Here is a 7,079-nt window from a genome sequence, read left to right on the forward strand (position 1 = left end):
GTGCCGGTTCGCGGTTGATCAAATTGTTCAAGAAGTGAAAAAGATGGGAGTCAAAAAGAAATGCTGTGTGTTCTTTGTTTACATCACCTCGTGGTACTTGATCTTTTTTACCCTTTTCGTGTTTTCGGCCTTGTTTTTTATGTCGTAATAAATGTTGCAACATGTGTTGCTTTTTTTCAGGAGATCTTACTCATTGTTTCTTTCCCTTTACCTTTTTTTGTAGATACTATATCTTGACTCTCTTGATGTTGATGAGCACGTGCCATGCGTTGAGGAATGTCCCATACGTCTTTGCCGCATGGGATGACAAATTAATTCAAGTCTGTCATGCGCAAAGATATGAAGTCAAATGGAGAGTTTGGAAAGATGAAGGTATTTTTTAACTACTTAAGTTTTGCTTTCTTGGATTGATCTAAGTTGTTTTTAAGTAGATCATTTGTGATGTGGCCGGATCATTTTTCCAAAGCACTCTTACTTCATTATCTAAGTTGTCACATTAGCACTTCTAATTTGCTTTTTCCAAAACATGTATCTTAGTTCTTGCTTTTCCTGTTTTCATATATCTAAGTTGTTTTCTCTGTGTCATCTAAGTTATTTGCCATTTGTAACTAAGTTGCTTTTTATTACCACTGATCCAAAATGGCTTCATACTCAATACATATGTTGTGTCCCCTAAGCTGCTTACTAGCCACATCTAAGTTGTTACATATTAGTACATCTAAATCGCTCATACAAAATGTAACTTACTTCTTCATTCTTCGTTTTTCGTATATCCAAGTTTTTTCTATGTGTCATCTAAATTACTTGCCAAAATAACTAAGTTGTTTTACTTGCCTTTGGTCCAAATTGCTTCATATTAGTACATATGTTTTTTGTGTTCTTAGATTGCTTACTAGGCACAACTAAGTTGCTTTAGTTTCGAGGTGTAAGTTGTTCCGAGTGATTCATATAAACCGCTCATAGTTCGAGTTCAAAATGCACACTCATGCTAACAAATTATGACATTTCCTAATTTTTTACGGTTGAAAGATGGGGTGGGGGTGACTATTAGAGACGGTCTTTTCGTCGGGATGACGAGATTAGAAGAGTTCGTATCATCAAGGTTGCCTAGGAATTACCCATGTCAGGTAATTTCATTTTTCCTTTTCCCACTTTTTATTTTTCTGTTTTCTCAAAATGTACACAGTGATTTCATACAAAACTAAATAATTCTCACTAGTTTTTTGCTTTTGTATTTGCTGACCAGAAAAAGAGGAAACTTGCTGTGATGATTGGGGAGCTATGCACCGATATCTCCAACAGGTTGGGCACTTTCATAGAACAAGTAGGGGACTTTGAACAAGCAGAAGAGAGTGCAAAAGGTGTTTGTGGAAGAGCTAGGAAGAGGCAAAGGCCTGAACCTTCTATTGTTGTTGATGAAGAGGATGCTGAGGATGCGGATGATGAGGATTACAATGCAGATGGTAATGACGATGACGAAGAAGATGAAGACGGCGATGACGAGGATGATGAAGGCGATGACGACGGTGACAATGAAGATGGTGCCGGCAAACAACAACCTTCAAATGGACAGCACATTGAGGATGATGATTTCCAAGACCGTGATGCTCGTTTCGATAATACACCAAGGAGATCTCCTCGTTTCGACAATACACCAAGGAGGTCGCTAGGTTGGGAAATGTTAACACTCAATCGGTTGGGGCAGCAAACACTCCATTGCACGGGCTGAGCCCGTTCTCGGATATCGGAGGGTTTGCGGCATCCGGAGGCAAAGACATTGACATGACAAACAACCGGGGCCCAAAATTCTTTGATATAACGGAGAAGATATACCCCAATTCCATATTCATGGAGGAGATAGCTAGGTCTCAAGGGGTTCTCCTACAACAACACCACCCTTTGGACCGAGTTCAGCGGGGACAACTGTTGTACGAAAGTTCGGACAGAGTGCATTGCATTTGATAAGTTAGCAATCGGGGGTGATAAAGGAGTCCAGATGAAACAAAAAATGGTTGCGCATCGTACCGGACCTTTGGATACAAATGTGCGGTGCGAAATAGTTCGGGATCGGGTCACGGTACGGTCACGCAACCAAGCTGCAACTCACAACACGGGTGCAGCACCGCAACCTCCTCCAGACGCAAGTCATGCAGTTTCACTAACAAAAATTCCAGCACAAGCTCTTTTCATTCGTACTTCTCCACGCCGGAACAAGAATACTCCAACATCTCCTGCTACGCCTTCTACTTGTCAAGGATCGCAGACCAACAATGCCGCCAAGAAATCAACGGTTCCAACTCGTCAAACTTGTCCACCTCCGCGAGCTAAGGATCCTAGATGGGAGAAGGGTTGTGACCCGCCATCTTTCAGCCTTGGGTTTGATAGTCCACAGAAAAGCCAACAACAAACTCCTGTAGTTGCGGCATACGATGGGACAACACCACAATCTTTTAGGTCCTTTGGGTCTCCAATTTTCGATGACTACGAAGATGTTTGGAGTCCGAGAGATGGAGGAAGAAGCCATTGCTTTATGTACCGGGGTTGAAAGGGAGAAAGGCTACCGACGGACGAAGCGAGATACTATCGGTGCGGGACATCAAAGTGAAGCTGAACTCCAAACACCAACTCCGTTGGCAACAAGGTCACTCCTTCCATGGATGGTTACGGAAGCAACTCCAATGCAGCTCCTGGCCGGATCATCCGACCAGTTGCATGTTATAAGTCACCGTACATAGACTTTTCAAGCAAAAATTCATATGCATGCTCTGCGATGTGAAGGAAGTTTATGATCTAGTTATCTCGGGTGGTAAACGAAATGGAAGGGGTCGGCACAAGGACAACACCCCAATCATTGTCAACTTCGAGAAGTTTTTTGTGTCCCATCGAGGAGCTGGCAAACTCAATGATGCCTTGTCGTTGAGCTAGATAACACGGTATTCGAACTAGGTCTCGAATCAATTATCTTTGAGGAAAGATAAGAATGACAAGAAAGTTGTGATGCCTTTGAGATTTATGGTTAGCACCCCAACACCTTTTTTTGTGTACTGTTTTGTGTTCGTTTCTTTTTACTTGTCAAGCACGAGTTATTCGAAGCAAAACTAAGCTGCACCACACGGGGATTCCTCAAATCTTTTCTGTAGACATTACTTCAGGAATATGGTTGGAATCACAAGCATGTCAAGAAGTACTTTGCGAAGAAGGATGCGCATCTTGACAAGAAAGACTTGGTAATCTTCCCCCCCCCCTTTCTTTTTTCCTTTTTTGTGTTCATTCATATTTCTGGACCACGGTCATTCTAGTTGTGTTTTGCACCTGATTTCTTTGTTATCTGCCAACCACACGAACAGGTGTTGCTTCCAGTGTTGGAAAACATGAGCGAAGACCAAAGTGTGAAAGTGAACCACTACTGGTTGCTTGTTCTCAACATCAAAGATAGAAGATTCGAAGTTCTTGACTCTATGAGGACAATAAATGATAAAAAATTGGGCCTGCTTGTGAAGAATCTTCGGGAAGCAATAACATCTCTATGGAATGAAGAGTACCCAAAATCACGCATCAAGCTTGAGAAGTTTGACCTCGGCGACATTTTTGCTCCAAAGCGAGAAAACTAAGTAAGCACATAAAAACACTCATTCGGATAACTTGCTTTTATTAGCATCTAAGTTTTGCTCCTACTTGCACATCTAAGTTGCTTTCCAATAGTAGCCAAATATGTTCTTTTTACTGCTTCACCTTACTGTGGACACCCTAGTTGCTTCCAGCAAGTACTTTTGTTGTTTCACTAGCAAACAACTTAGTTGCTTCTATAAGAAGGTATACATAGTTCAAATTTAACACTAATTTGCTTTTCAACTTATACCATAGTTGCCTACCTTTTTTTGAGCTAAGTTTGCTTATGTGCAACTTCTCCTTATATTAGTTGCTTCTGAACAGATGATATGCATCAGGAAGCAATTCTGTGATTCAGTAGTTGTATTTTATGCATCAGGCACTTCTATAAAAACACTCATTCGGATAACTTGCTTACTTGTATCTCTGCGAGTTACTTGCTTTTTGCGGCTTTTGTTTAGTTTCTTTTTCTTTGTCCAAAGTTAAGTTATTACCTTACTTTCTTAGCATCTAAGTTTGCTCCTCTGCATATCTAAGTTGATTTTCAATAGTAGCCTAGATGTTCTTGCTTCACCTAATTGTGGACACCCAAGGTGCTTACATCAAGTACATTTATTTGTTTCACTAAAAACAACTTAGTTGCTTGCTAAAAAAAGGTTGTCATAGTTCAACATGAGTACTAATTTGCTTTTCAATTTATACCATAGTTGCCTACACAAGTTCTTCTAAAAAATGTGTACAACTTCTCCTTACCTTAGTTGCTTCGCACAACCCGTTTTTGCTTCCTCTCACATGTGTTTTTTGCTCTCCAGTACCATGTTTTATTTGCTCTCCGGTAGCATCTAAGTTGCTTAACCAGCATGCTCAAAATAGTTTACGGGGGAAGTACTTGTACTTGAAGTAGGCTAAGTTATTTTCTTTTGCTATAGATATGTTGTTTCTTACTAGCTTCATACAATTTCATTTCCAATTCTTTTTCCAAATAAATCTAGTTGTTCCAAACATAATAGCTAAGTTGCTTACCTCGTTTTGTGCTAACGTTTGATTCACTTGTTCTTACGTAACTCATATAAATTACTTGCTCGAATACATAACTTATATACCCACTTTTTTCTCGCAGCAAGGATTGTGGTGTCCATGCACTTATGAATGCTGAGCCTTTGGACGAGGAAGGTCTCTCCCAAACTATGGAGGCAAGGACATATCAAACATTAGGAAAATCATGACTCACACATGGGTTACTTCCATCCACAACACCATCGGCGGAGGAAAGCTCTCAAGAAGAAAGGAAAATGATGTATATTCTCTCCCTCTAACTACTTGCATTACTGAAATTCAATTTGGGAAGCACAAATTACATTGCGGTATTGAAAATTCAACATTTCAAGCACAATTACATATTATAATTGTAGGCTGTGACATAAGTTGTTGTGTCTTGCAATACTATCCGATCTTACACACACGAGAAAAAAGGACCTTGAGCAGACATAATTTTAATTCATCCTTTCGAGAGAATTTTCGCACGTTGCTGAATTATGTCCGGGCAAACCGCACAACGTACACGGAATTGTTCTTTTTGCTTGCAACTCAATCCCACCAGGAGTATCGATTCTTCTTTCTTCCTTTTGTATTCGACCTAGGAGGATCAAGAATAACCATAGCTTCTTCACTTGCCCCAACCATGTCACTTGCCTGTTGCACATATGGAAAGTCGGCCTCTGTGCTTTTCTTCTTCTTGTTTGGACGACCTTGGCGAGTAGGGGCAGATGGTGCGGAGTGTCCTTGCTTGGGAAGTTGCTTGGTGCGGGTTTAGTTGCTTTGGTGGCACATCACCTGTAGTATGTCTTGTTGGCACATGCCTGGAGCTGACCGAGGTGCCTGTTGGCTGTTTGATGTTGTAGGTGGAGGTACTTGGTCGTGTTCGGGTAGGCCACGAAGATGTTTTTCGATGCGTAGTAGGTGCTTGAAGTAGATGTCCTATTAGAATTAGGATTTGTCTGTCATGTTCGGGTGCTTGAAGTAGTTGGTTTCCTCTTCCTCTTCACCTTGTTTAGTTGTGCAAACTCGAGTTGTCATTTCCACGATGTGTCTACGAGCAATGGCGTCATGTTGGTACGAGGCACTTGCTAGCTTAGCCAAAGCAACAAACTTAGTTGACAAGTTTGCAAACCGCAATTTCTGCCTTGATTCTTCGGGCATAACATCATCTTGTGCTTGGACGGTTGGCTGAACCACGAGTTTCCAATGCAGTTGGAGTCCACCTTCGCGAGTATGTATTGCTCTGGTATAACATCAACACCAATATGCGTAAACACTTTTAAAACATGACAACATAGCAAACCGTCACGCTCAAACTTGCAGCACTCGCAGTTGAATTGCCCACCATTAGCATTAACCATGTAGTACCTTCCACCATAAGGATAGCACTTCTCATTGTTAGGGACTAGGCTGGTACAAATTATTGCCACTGTGGTTGGACATTATAACAGACCAATGAGTGCGAACTCCTTCCTGAACCGATGGTAGATGGGACGTGTGTACACGGCCAAAGCTTGCTTCTCAATAGGGAACGGCGACCATGGATGCGGCTCAAGCTCATCCGTGCGGAAATCATTGTGGCCCTCCTTACCCAATATCCGTTCTTGTAGCTTCTCATATTGTTTAACAAAATGCTTGATTGAGTTGTGAGGGTTGATGTAACGTTTTAGAACAGCGTTAAACCCCTCACTCCTCTGAGTTGATTGCAAAAATGGGAAGAATCGATGTATGTAGTAGCATGGAACCCAGAATTTTGCATACTTCTTCAACCATAAAAATGTTTCATGCTCAGCTAACTCCCACTTTGCAATCATCTCTGCCCATCTTGCTTCAAATTCATCCTCACTCATACTTTCATTGATGCATTCATTGAAGTCTTCAGCCAAACCGAGGGTGCCTACCTAGGAATGGCCCGAGCTTCTCATTTGCTTTCTTCATAACGTGCCAGCGACGAGTTGCGGTGACAAGTGTCAAAGAAAACTTCTCTCGATTGCATTCCTCATAGCCTGGTCTCGGTGCGTTATAATATTTGTTGGCTGCAAACCATGCATAGCATCAAGGAAGCTGGGTGAAAAGCCATGTAAAACTCTCCTCTTTCTCATCCCTTAGGAAACCACGGCCAAGCATGAAGGACTTGTCCATGTACGGTTGATCCCAATAAATGGAGCAAATGGCATATCGAGCCGATTAGTCAAGAAAGTTGTATCAAATGACACACAATCATGATATGCTTATGTGTAAGCCTTCCTTGCAGCATTGTCAACCCGAGAAAATGTTTTCAACCTCGTGCTCTTCATCAAAAGAAATTCGAGAGTAGAAACCCGGGTCCTTGTCCTTCAACTCGCAAAATAAGCCATTGTCTCGAGCAATGTCCCATTCCTTCTCCTCCTTCCTCAAACTTGTTCGTAGATTTGTTATAGCTTTTGGATCAT

Source organism: Lolium rigidum, chromosome 7 (genome assembly GCF_022539505.1).
Source record: "Lolium rigidum isolate FL_2022 chromosome 7, APGP_CSIRO_Lrig_0.1, whole genome shotgun sequence".
Classification (NCBI taxonomy): Eukaryota; Viridiplantae; Streptophyta; class Magnoliopsida; order Poales; family Poaceae; genus Lolium; species Lolium rigidum.